This window comes from Schistosoma mansoni, chromosome 1, assembly GCF_000237925.1.
Source record: "Schistosoma mansoni strain Puerto Rico chromosome 1, complete genome".
Lineage (NCBI taxonomy): Eukaryota > Metazoa > Platyhelminthes > Trematoda > Strigeidida > Schistosomatidae > Schistosoma > Schistosoma mansoni.
The window spans coordinates 45,904,063-45,918,682 of NC_031495.1; positions in this window are offsets into that span (position 1 = coordinate 45,904,063).

Here is a 14,620-nt window from a genome sequence, read left to right on the forward strand (position 1 = left end):
AATATTTTTATACTTCCTTTCTTCAATTTAAATAAATATACATATGTATATGCCATACAGTTGTGATTATTATTTTTTAGCAAATGAACGACAATGTCGACTATTTATTGATGCATCAGCTTGTACCGGTAATAATAATATCTATGATGAACCATCCATATCAAAATATAGTTTGTGTAATGAAAGTTTTTTATCAACATCCAAACTAGAAAAATCTGGAATGAGAAAATTATCTCCCCATACTACCATTTATCAACGTCATCATAAGACTAATATTATTAATCGTGGCAATTTTGAACAAAATACTTTCCTTACAAGATCATGTCATCGACCTAAAGGTCAATCGAACAGTTTCGATGATCGTTTATCTGTAAGTAACAAAATTTAATGAAGTAGTTTGAAACTAGTCATCTTCTCCTTCGATGGCAGTTTTCTCATTGTTATTATTTAACAGGAAGTGTGTTATCAGATGACGTATTCGGATACACTTCTTGGTCTAATTTGAGTATCTCAATAACGTATAATGATAAATGATAAGAGTTCTATATCTTCTCTCTATATGAATTACTTTACCTGTAAGTTTTCTAGACTCTGGAATAATTTACCCCAAACTATCCGTATGTTAAACTCTCTCCCATTGTTTGTTCGCTCAATTAATGCTTTTTGCTCCTCTGAAAATGCATCAAATGCTCTAGCGCCTGCAAGTGTATCTTACTCCACAAGTGAGATTATAGGAACTTTAAATGTTTAACCTCTTACTTGCTATCGTTGTTTTGTTGTTCCGTGCTCTTTGCTTTAATCTTACTTTCTCTAGTTGTAGATAATTAATAATAACTCGCTCTGGCACTGGTAATAACCTTACAGAACAATGTTGGTCAATCATCAGGCTATCCACTTGATGAAAAAATGACAAGTTCCCTGGTGTTGCATTGGCTTGCCATGATATATGCCATATTTAAACTGTTTATCAATTACTAAACTAGCAAACATAAAACTTTCTTATAATTCATGTTTGTTCTCTACATTAAATGTTGATTTGTATAACAATCTGATCATGCCTGTAAACTGGTGTGAATTCTGTAAATATTATTTTCAGAATATATTATTATTATTATTATTATTATCATTTTCAAAATTCAACAAACAGAAATATTTCCTTCAAAGTTGTTATTGTGGTAGCAAAATTATGCTAAACCTGAAGTATATTTGTAATCATTTTTATATTAAATTAGTTTTGCACTTAACCTGTAATGTAATATGATCAAAATTTCCATAATCTACATGAAACGTCAATTATAGTTTTTAGACGATTATATATAGAATGAAATTTAAATATTTCAATAACAAACAATACAGATACTATTCTATATAGTTGAGATCATGAGTCAATTGAAGCTAGACTACTATGGAAAACCTGGAAGCTACTGGACGGCCGTTTCGTCCTATTATGGGACTCATCAGTGGCGTGGATCCACGATCCCGCCTCGTGAGATTCGAACCCAGGACCTATCAGTCTCGCGCGCGAGCTTCAATTGAGTCATGATCTCAACTATATAAAATTACTAAAATCTCCACAAAACCCCCTTCTGATACAGATACTATTCATTTAATTTACATGAAATCATAATGATGACTGTATTAATTTTATGCATTTTTCAATGAATCTCTAGAGTTTGTCAATATTTCGAAGAAAAAAACATGAACTCACAAAGAGTTATTGGTGTAGATGTCATCAAATACAACAGAATACAATATTTTCTCTGTCTTCGTATTGAAGCTACGGTTTTTTCAGCGAACTCTTAAAAGAATGAACGTTGATTTTGCGAATAAATCAGTAAACTGTCAAAATCAGTACGAATGAAAGCATCTATTTCAGAAAGTGTGAAAACGTTGTTTAAATGGCATTGGATCCTTAAAATTTTTACTCAAGAAAAGTTTCTATTTTTTCTCCGGTCTAATTCAAAAAGTTTTCGTTATTTCTGAATATGAGGGAACTGTGTGTTTTTCTCATAATTTCTTTTTTTGCATGAATCAGTTTGGCTATTACGTTTCTTATGAGGTAGTCTAATATCCACTTGGGAAACAAGAACCGATTTGGAAAATCTTCAGTACATACAAAAGGTTCTTGTTTATATCACTGATATCAAAAGTGATAAATAATATCCTATTTATGACAAATAGAAACTTACAGATCTCACCGACTGAGCAATTACTACAAGATATAATCCAACTAAGTACAACAATCGTTGTAATGTGTTTCTGAAAGTAGGTAAGAAAAAAATGAATAAATAATTGTGTGTAAACGCAGTTACCGAAAATATTATACGACAACTGGATATCCATTGTTCAATGGATGAAATGAACAATAGTGGGCTAACATAAATCAAAATGTTCAGATTTTCAACGGGTTTAACTAACAAGGTATTGACTGAAACTAAACTGATATTTGTAGCAATAAAATCCTGACATTCAGTCTTTGGATCATTAGCCTTTTTAGCTATGGAAAGGGTAGAGAAAATATTCAGAGTACTTATGTAACAATTATTCATTATAATACCCCAGTATATATGAGCAGCATAAACTAATCATATGTCAGAAAAGGTGTATATATCAAGCTACAGATGCTGTTAAACCGAAATCTTAAACATTTCAAATATTGTTGAACGCACGTTTAACTGTTAAATTGTAACAATACAAACTGAAGATTGCAAAATGACCGTTAAGTGTAAGCCACAGCAGCGAATTGAAGCGTGAAGCTTGAAATATTCACTGTAGTAATACTAACCCCTAGACATTGTTTAGATCTTTCATTTGTTGACTCAGACAATCAAATCACTGTTATTATCATCAGTATCACCACTGCTTGTTCTACGCGACCCATATATTAGAATGATTTCAATATATGAAATTTGACGATTTATGATATGGCAACTATTATTTACAAAAAAGACCTAAACCGAAATGAAACTGCTGTTCTTCGCTTTTTTGCTCTTCAACTGACACCAGTTACTAGTGTAATTTACCTTTACAATACGCAAAATCTTTAAAAGATTAATTCAATGAAAATATAAAATAAGTTTTACATCAATTACTTTGCCTCAAACTGTATACCCTTCAAGTGGTGAACAATAGATTTATCACTTCTGAAATTTCATTTAAACAATTGAATTCTAAGCATAATTCAAATCACTGTAATCTATGTAAGACATTTTAAAATGTTTAAATTGTGCAGTCTAAAAATAGTAAATTAGTTAACTAGCTATTTAATGATTACCACTAACAGATCGTACACATATCATATGCTTTGAAAGTTTGGTATTTCAGTTAATTATTTGTACCATTTTAAGCTATGAATTAATTATTATTCTATTCTTTAAAATTACGTTCTATCCATTTTATTAGGGTGTTTATCGTAATGAGTTACAAATGGAAACAATCTGTTTTTATGTATCTACAGATTTGCGAATTTACATTGTTATCTAAGGGCGAAGATCTAATTGGCTTATTATTATTATTTTTAATACGGCACATATTATCATATTAAATAATGATAATAACTGACTTGATTAATAATCTGTGAATGAAATAAGGATAATTCATTAAATAATTAGACTATTAACTGTTAAAAGCCTACAGTAATTATTCTGCTCCTTATCATCAGCTTGACATTTTAGCTATTACTTCTTCATTATCACGGTTAAACCAAATACATTTCTTACTTTAATGGAAACATGAATTCTCTTACGATGATAAATACACATCGTTGATCAATATAACATTAGTATAGCATTCATTGAATACTTCATAATGATTTTCTTTACAAATTGAAGGCACTTAACTTTCTATCTAATAAAAGAAACGGGGTCTTAATGTATACATATATTCTAGAAAATTCATGCATTGAAATAATCCAGTAAAAGATTTATATTCAAATTAATTTGTAAAATTGACTTACACTTTGGACAGTACATGGAATTTGAACATTATCTTTCATATGACCACAGAATAGATTGAATTTACTGTCTCACAGATGATATTCAGTGACTGAACAAAAGCAAAATGTAACAATATATAAGTGTATATTAATTCCAAGATTGAATTTTCTATATTTATGTAGGTAAATTATTGTAAAGACGGAAATAATTCTGGAGTGATTTAAAACTATGAAATTGATAATCAGTAAAAATTAGATGTCACTGTTTATCTAGTTTTGTGTCACATATATCCTGATAAATAATCGATTTAACTTTTTATCCCCATGACCTGATCGTTAATATACTGTGAAAATGGTAATCACATTTGCATGCATGTACTTATACTATAGATATATATATACATATTTAAATGTATTACCTAGTGTATTTGTAGGACTATATTTCTGTACGTTTGTGTGTATCGACTTATACATATGTACAGTTTGCATTTATCTACAGCTGTGCCCGTTTGTGTTAATTGACCTAGAAACATATGTATGTTTGTATTTCCCTACATCCTTTTGCTGCTACATCAAATAGGCCATCACATAAGTTAGATGTTGCACTACTCACCTAAGTTTCATGGCGAATTTTACTTAAGAATTTGATGCTATAAAATGTCACAATTGCAAAAATAAATATAAATGTAGATGTATATTCGGATTACCTACGGTTTATGATTCACTGTTTATTACTTTGTGTTATATCCTATACGGAACAACATTGGAATAGACAGAGAAAAAAGAGAAAAGTGCTACAATTGTGCCTGTCTAGTATACAGCATAAAATAAATTTTATAGCCCTACCAATCACTAGAGATTTTCTGTCCTCTCCTCATCTGTCTAATCCATAACCCATTATGTGAGTGCACACAAAAACAACAGTAATAATAATGATAATAACGATGACGACCACCTAATTCAGTTGCTTTGTCTGACCTCATATGCCTACACAATATGCGATAGTTGTGTATATGCTTATTGTGTATTGAAAATAAGGTAAAAAGTAATCTGAAACACTTCTATCGGTAAACATAATAAGACTGATTTCAAGGTGAACAAAAATATTGTTTGTTTAGATAACATGAAAATACCTGAAAACATCTCTTTCTTCGAACAAATGTACTACTAGCTTCTTTTAGTCAAGTAGTATAAAATCATAGGTATATGTTTATTTTCAGTTGTACGGAAAACAACAGCAAGAGTACCTTAGGTTAAATATTTTCATTTCAAATAAGAAAACAGTGGCAGATAATAAATGACATCCCTAAAACGAATGTAATAGTTTTATGCAGTATCTACGATAAAAATGCATAAATTCAAAGTAAATTAGATTTAGAACTGTTTATACAGTTAGTTAGCTATTATATCACATTTATCATAAGCCCATTATTCTACATTTATTCTTTCAACTTCCAGATTGACCTCATAACACTTTCGTTCTTTTAAACTTAGATAAATAGCATAAGTATAGGTAGCATATGTACAATAATTTGACGTTTGATGAGAGAAACCAATCATACCCCGATCTTCAGAGATGCTCCGCATGTATTGCCTTACTTGTGTCTAGGTTAGGTATCAAGATTTTCAGAATCATGTTGTGAATACGTTAAGCCAAAATTTCCTCTTATTGTATCAAGTTTATTTAGTGTTTTAATGTTTTGATGATAAGACACTCCATAAAATTATTCGATCAACACATATTTAGCCATATATTTAGGAGGCGTCTGATATGATCTACTAAGGCTGTAAATCTGTGTGGTAATTACTAACTACTTTGTTATTTAATAAGATATTCCATTCTTTTATAAGGCTCTCATGCTATGGGTCACAATATTTGAAGCTGATGGCTTGGTTCCATATAACAATTTCGTTAATACCATAGTTAATTAATTGAAAAACTACCCAGCTGTGATCAGTATTGATATGAAATATGTAAATAACTTTAACACTATGATAGTTAATAGTCTAAGTTTTTACAAGGTTCTGATTACTTAGTGAAACAAAAAATAACTGTTACACAACTAACTGTCTGTTGATCATACACATTATCAAAACGCAAACAATAAGAACTAACTTTTGGAACTTGTAACCACATATGTGTTCAGCATACCAAAAGGTAATTTAAAACTAAGAGATGGAAATTCAAGGGATATGAAATGTGTCCTTGAATTTGTAGCTGATTTGCTTCTTATTGTCCAATATGTGTGCAATATCTATCATTTTTCTATTCATTTAGTGAGTGGATTTTATATTTAAGAGCATAAGTTTCACTTGTGATTTCATTTTAAGCTCTAAAGTTCACTTTATTTACTTCTTTCCATCCGTCAAATCGGAATGAACTACAGTAGCGCGTTCACAGAGGACATATGTAGATAATTTTACATAATTAATATAAAGTCCTATGCGAAAATTACATTCTTATATGATGCACTGAACCCTTAAACAGACAGAATAATGCTCGAAAATTCTAGATATTGCACTGTCATATGTAAAAAAAAGCTATTTATTAAAGCAACTACTGTTTTTACAGGGTTTGTTACTTGTTCCCTCAACAAAATCTTTTACACAAAATCTCTTTAATTAAATTACACAATAATGAACGCAATTAATCAGAATTTAAAAATTAATTTAATAAAATACGTGAATTTAACTTGAATGGTTTTAGTTTCCAATTTTAAGCCATCTATTAATTCCACTTTAACAGTAAAACTTATGATTGAAATCATGAGTCAATTGAAGCTAGACCACCATGGAAAACGTGGAAGCACTAGATGGCCGTTTCGTCCTATTATGGGACTCTTCAACAGTGCGCATCCACGATCCCACCTCACGAGATTGAAACCCAGAACCTACCTGCTAAGGAGTCCCAAAATAGGGCGAAACGGCTGTCCAGTGCTTCCAAGTTTTCCATGGTGGTCTAGCTTCAGTTGACTCATGATTTCAACTATGAAAATACTGAAATTTCCACAAAACCCCTTCTGATAAAACTTATAATTCAATCTTTCGGTTTTGTTTTTACTGTTTGTAACCATTTTCATTGACATTCATAAAAAACTTTTCCAAATCTATGTTTTGGGAATCGGTTGAATAAATTATATTCCTTCATTTATGAGAGAATAACATGTTTCTGTCCTACTTAAGCATCTCAGTAGAAAAACTTCACAACAGTAGACAAAATAAAAAGTGAATAGTCAGGATTGAATTATCTAATTCATTGAGTTAGAAAATAAAACGATGGTTGGCGTACCCTTCAAACATGAAGATATGACGTACAGAACAAAACAAAAGAAAACCAACTAAACACTTTGAAAGCTATAAGAATAAGCAAATAAAATGATCTGATTTCATAGAATTTTAAAATAAACGTACAAATGATACCGGGAGACTTTATTTACAATGATAAACTGACTTTATTCAACCATGTTTTTCAAAATTCAATGTATAGATTCTATTCTTAAGCTTTATATGGAGTTAGCTATATTCACGTAATACGTAATTTAATTACTCTTCATTCGAATTTGTTAAACCAGTAGTTTTTAATGTGTCAATAAAACTCAATTCAAACATGATTGCTGCGTTCACTAACCGTAATCTTCTTGGTATGAGTTACGTTGAGAAGTACTTCACTAAAATAAAACCTATATGTACATGAAACTCATTGATATTTTCTAAGCGGTTGAACATTAAGGAAGAAAATTATATTTGTAAAAATTTCACCTATTGAAATTTAAGCAAATCCAACGTTTCAATTGTTAATGTGGTCCAGGGCTTGCCAAGGAAATATAATTAAGTATCAGAATTATAGAACATGCATGAATAGTTCACCGGTTAACTTCATGCGAAACAAGTCGTCCAACAAAGTTAACAGTGTTAACTCCTGAGTTCAGTGAAGCACTGGCTCATGCAATAGGGTAATTTTCAATTCACATATATTGGTTGTTTGGGTCTTCGCAATGATATTTGGGACTGTGATTGATCAGTCTCTTTTGGCATTTGGGCATCCTGTGGAGATCGCTTCGATATTCTGAGAAGAATTTCAAGAAAAGATGATATAGATAGTGTGAATTGAACATGTCACAGCATGCATAAAATAATGATAAGTAAACAAACAGATTTACGTTTCATCGTGTTAACCAAGTATTCGTCGTACATTCAGTAAACTAACTGATTAGAACAGGCGAAAGTAATCATTGTTGTCCACATAATAAGAGATGGATTAAATGAAGCGAAATATAATAAGGAGTCTATATTTACTTATTAATCATTAGTTGTCATGAGACAGTTGATATCATTTCATCTCTGCTATTAATATTGTTTGGATTTGCTCGTATATGTCGGACATCAACTACTATTCTCTCTTTGTACGAACTAAAACCCTTCTGCAGGATTCTTATGCCATTGAAATCAGTGGTATAGCCCGACTCTATTGCGTGTAGTACTATCGCTGACTTATTTTCTAGTTTTTTGAGATCTTCTAGAGATTCATAAATGTGCTCCAAGAAAAGTTTGTATTCCTTAACCAACACATTCGTCTCCCGTGATATCTTATTCACATATGTAGCATTACATTCACAACATTTAATCTGATATTCACTAATTTATTGTTCCCCCTTTGCTAGTGGGTCTTTGATTCCTAGTAATTTGGAGTTTAGAGTATTGTTTATTCAGAAGAATAGTCTTATATTGTGACGATTTGGTATCCTTCTGGAAATGTTCTGAAGCCCCTTTGCAATGTAAGATCACCGTGTTCACCTGTTCTTTTGGTGTATCTTTTCTCTGATTTTTCGATTTCTTTTTTTTGTACAGTCTCAAGGATAAATATTCATCGTCATAGTGGACATAACTAAATCCATTTTAGTTTATTTATCACTAGATTCAATGACAAGTTTTCAAACCCTACCTTTCAGAATCTTCAAAACTGCCACCCTTGTAAAAAAAAAAAGCATCTGCTGATTTGCAATCCAAATATTTTACGGAATATATTGATTTCCAAACAATCATTACGTTTCATTTCAGTTATACGATCCAGAAAATGCTGTTTGTGTTCATTGGGTCCCATCTCTCCAGTAAATTTGATGCCATCAGATATACTGTTGACAATTTCTAAGAAGTTCATGTAACTCATTCCATTTCGTAAGAATAAAAGTGTCATCTGCGTACGTCAATCAGATTTTTGTTGGATGAACTTAGTTCAGAAACTAGTTGTTCTCCTATATTCATTTCGACGAAAATAACAAACAAAGAGAATTAAATGGAATCTACTAAATACATATAACATTATATTAATGGATATGGTTTATATAACTAAATCTTTAGACATCATTACATCTAAGAAGCAAAATAAATAAGAGTATGACTTTAAAAAGATAGGTGCCTTGAATATATTCAACAGTAATTACAACGGTAATTACATTTAATTATTCCGTTTAGTACAGAAAACACCTTTAACTTCCAAGTATTACCGCTATAAACCATAATCGTAATGAATCATAAGTTGCTTTTTCTTTAAAGAAAATCGCCATGTTAATGAATACGTCAAAAATCAAACACAATTTAAAAATAAGTAAATACATGGTCTATCGAATGAACAATCTAGATTAGGTATGATATAAAGAATGTTTATTGAATCCTTTTGTGATTACAATACTAACTGAAAAATACTGTCAAAGGATTTATTACAGTTATTTCTAACTGAAAGAAATGTTTACAGTTAGATATAATATACATTAAAACTTTATTGACCAGATTTATTGGTATAAACCCCAATTATTCTAATATAAATTTTATTATATAAGAACTTTCGTCTAAATTAGAGCGAATAGTTTCACAACATTTGGGCGCCGTGTTGATGTAAGACATTAAATAGGAAGAATATATTTGTAAAAATCTCAGCGAATGAATTTTGAAGTAAATCCAACGTTTCGCCTAGCAAAATGGTCCAAGCTTTTTCAAGGAAATACCTTATCTTTTCGAAAACTGAATATAGTTGAATGTAAACATAGATCGAACGCTTTAATAATATCTGAGGTAATTAGAGGACAGCGTTATTTAAGTTCATTATCAGAATCTAAGAGATTATAGGTAATATCTAAAGCTTTCTTAACTGCAACATTAGTGAATAATGAGCATACATCAAAACTTGCCATTATTTCATCTTCTATGCGAATATCAGTGATAATGTCTTTGAAATCATTAGAATTTTTTATTCCGTATTTGATTACGCTTTCGTATGATTTTAGAATCTTATCTAGGTACCTGGAAAGATTGTAGGTTGGTGAATTTGTATAATCAACCACAAGTCTTATTGAGACATCCGTTTTATGTATTTTCGGTAGTCCATAAAATCTACATGGTTTGTTGCTTTTTGGACATAGAGAAAACAATAGAGATGGTCCTAGTTCGGACTTTAAAGTCTGTAGTATTTTGGCTGTTTCGGCTTTCAACTTATTCAAAGTTGCTCTACATTTGTTATTCTTGATTTTTCTTTTATTTCCTTGAAAAAGCTTGAACCAGATTGCTAAGCGAAACGTTGGATTTACTTTAAAATTCATTCGCTGAGATTTTAAAATATATATTAGTCATATTAAATGTCTTACATCAACTCGGCGCCTAAATACTGTGAAACTATTCACTCTAATTTAGACAAAAGTTCTTATATCTATTGATATAAACCCCAACTATTCTAATATAAATTTTATTAGTCATAAAAACTCAATCGAAACTGAAGTTCATGCTGAATTATCCATGTTTATATGTTTATATATATATAATGAAACAGTAATCTTAAGTAGATGTGTAATTAATAAACCTTGGCAATCACATAGAATTTTCAAAGTTGAAAGCGTGAGTCAGAAGGGGTTTTGTGGATATTATAGTAATTTTTAATGGTCGAGATCGTGAATCACTTGAAGCTAGACCACCATGGAAAACCTGGAAGCACTGGACGACCGTTTCGTCCTATTGCGGGACTCCTCAGAAGTGCGCATCTACGACCTCGCATCGCGGGATTTGAACCAAGGACCTACCAGTCTCGCACCGGAGCACTTAACCGATAGACCACTGAGCCGGCATCTAACGGTGTTAGTGTCTAACTCCAACCAATACACGAAGTTGAGCAACCGTTCACCAGTTGTCTTCAGCGAGTTCCTACCTCACAACAGACGTGGTTTGAATGTTATTTAAATAAAAAATTATTTACTAGTCTCTTACATAAAACAGTATCACAGAATATTATCACTTTTGTTGTAGTCATTAGACATAAATTAGAATATCTTGATAAGTTCAAACTGTTGTATCATAAAATTTATCAAATAGCCTCATGCGTTAATATGCTCAATATAACTAATAGCAGTTCAAGCTGTTTAATCTTACAATCAATATTTTGAAACCATCCTTCACAAACCGTTATCTCACAATTTATAGTACTCTAGATGTTAACACATCAACTTTTTTTTCTATGGAAATGCATCTAATCTTAACGATAGAATATCGTTCTGAATTAGCCAATAACATTAAACAGCTAAACAATTCTTCAAGTAACAGAAATAATTTAATGCTTCATTGAAGAAGAATGAGTTAGATCAATACACAGAATATTCTCTTCGTTGATAAAACTGTACGATCATGTTTACAATTATTTCTTAAATTTACGAGTCTAAACAACAAATTAACAATTAAACTATCACTTGTTAAGAGTAAATAATTAAACATTTATCAGTAAGATGTTTTAAATGGTGAAGATTTGTAGCTCAGGTGGGTGATTTCGATAGAGTTTTATTCTCTGAGCTTGATGGTTTGATCTTCGAGCTTTCATCGTCCTTCTAAACGACATCATCAGCACAAACTTCGAGTAGAAGTGAAGTGTTTGAATTTCTCCACATGAAAGCTCCACCACCAAGCCATCCAGCTCAGAAAACAAAACTCCATCACAATGTTTTAAATGTATATTCCACTGGATAATGATACAACATTCACTGTTCTTTTAAATGATCATTTCTAAAAATAGATTTATGTCAAAACTGATTTCATATACATGTTAGACAGATTAATTTTATACCCTTGAAATAAATCATAAATACATAAGACCATAACTGTTATATAAATCAAATAGACTTTATTTCCAAATGTTCATTTTTGTTCTGCTTTCAATGTTGTTGTATTAAAATCTTTATCTAGGGGTGAAAAGCTTACCGATAATAATAATAATAATAAAAGGAAACTTTCACACATATTGATATAGATTTACATCTATGTGAAACTTATCTATTTTTCCCATATGTCAAAATTCATTTTTAAGTAGAACTTACCTCACAAGAAGTAGATATATTAATTTGATTGAATTATTCAACACATGTTTGGTTGTTCTCTGTGTTTTTTTCCTCTTTGTTTTCAATGAATTATGATTAGAAACATAATTAAATAAATCTATTCTCATACATTTACATCATTTGTCTTGAAAAGTAAACTTTCTTAGATGAAATATGATTGAATGCATGAAATAGTTTTGTCATAATTTAAAGGAGATGTTGATGAAGAAGAAGAAGAAAGGACCTACATGAAAAGCACACTTATTTCTCTTTCCTACTTTATTCTTTACTTCATTCTATTCTTGACACTTTGATTATCATTCCTTCTAGTCTCTTTTTTATACATTTATTTACTATTTCATATTTATTTCTGATTTTTGGTTGTTTACTTATTTCACATTCAATTTGTTTCTTAATAAGTAATACATGATTGTAATATTCAATTTACTCTGTCCTTAATATTGGACTAAAATTAAAAATCCATTTATGATAGTTCAATGATTATTTCAATGGATAGATAGATGGATAGAAAGACAAAAAAAATTTATGCCATTAAAAATAGCCAACATTATCATCTTTCATTTATGTATAGGATAGTGAATTTGACACATTCGAGTAATGTTTATACAAATGTCAATTATATAAAGAAATAAAATATCTCATATATATTTAGTTCATTCTTTTAATGTTTTGATAAGATTTTGTTTCTTCCATGTATAAATCTTTTACCACTATTTCCCTTCTCTGATACATACTTCGTATCCATCCATCCATCCATTCATTCATTGATCAATTCAATGTTTTTCTGGGAAATTTGAAAAATTCAAAAGTGGATATCATTTTTTGGCACAATTTTGTTACAAGTCAACAATATTTAAATTTAAAAGAATGTTCGTATATAGTTTTTTTGGTTGAAAATAACTTTGTTTCTAATGAAAAACATCAACAGTTAATACTATTTAGTTATCTGTAGTATATGAGTGAATAATTTGAACAAATGGTTATATTATACATCAATATATTTCTCTCCAATGAACAAATCAATAAACCCTGTGTAACAACCCGAAAATAAGAAATACAGCTATAATTAAACATTTTGTAGAAAAGTGTAAGGTGAAACAGATGATATAAAGAGGAAAATGAAGAAAAACAAGAGGGGAGATCAGAGGGAGAAGAATACCAACTAAAAGAAAATCAAATGTAAGAGGAATGAATTGATAAATGAATCCAAATGGATAAACATACATACGAATAGTTCAAATATATTCATCATTAGTTGTTGTTTTTTTTACAAATGTATACATATTAACTAATCTTCATTTGTGGATATGTATGCGTATTTGGGCATGAATAGATGAATTTACACAAGCTTATATACTTATAAGTACAACATAAAGATTTTCGCGTAACGAAATTTCACCATTCAAACCTACATATAGTAGTGAATAACTTAATCTTTCTATTTGTGATATTCTTTATGATTGGTTACATTTCATTAAGTGCTGTCATTTGAGGTTGATGGACTTGGCACTGATAACTGATTCGAAAAGTTTACTATTCGAAATTCGGTCAGGGTTCGAAAACACTCTTTTGAAATCTGAATCTTTAGTAAATTTGCCGAAAGAATTCTTTTTATTTATCTAAAATATGGGTGATCAGTGACTGGAAAGAAGAATATGTGTCTAGAATTTATTTAGAAGTTATATAAAATTATGAGGCAGCTCGATGCTCTTTCTTTATGAAAATTATTGCAAACCCAAACGACATATTATCCACCTCGCTATTGATAGCTAATTAGTTGTTCTCTAGTTCTTACATACCAAACGAAGCTGGAGGTGTGGTTCGCGAGTTTAACGCACATAAAACTCCCTTGGGTTTTGATGTTAATTAGACTATACGTTGTCTAAAGCCAAATCTGTATGTGAAAAAATTATTTTACCATTTCTTTAATCAAAATGGTTATTGTCTTCTTTATGCTTTCTCATTTTCATCTTGTTTTCCATCTTATTTTCATCTTTGAACTTCATCAATGATTATTTTCCTGAATCCATATCATTTTCAACCAATAAACATAAACGTTGTTGATTTGTATTAGTATTATTGGTAATTTTTCTCCTTTAGTCAAAAATTATTCTCCTATACAGTTACCTTAGTTTTCCTATTTCAAAAGTCACGTCATAATTTCCCATCATATTATATCGCTTACTTTCTGGTACTTATTCTTAACACATCTACTTAATCTCCTGACTCATCAGGTCACTCTCTTATCCACTCGTATAGCTTGTCATGGATTTACAAACTCTATATACTGGTATTACACAAATACAGTTATGTGGCG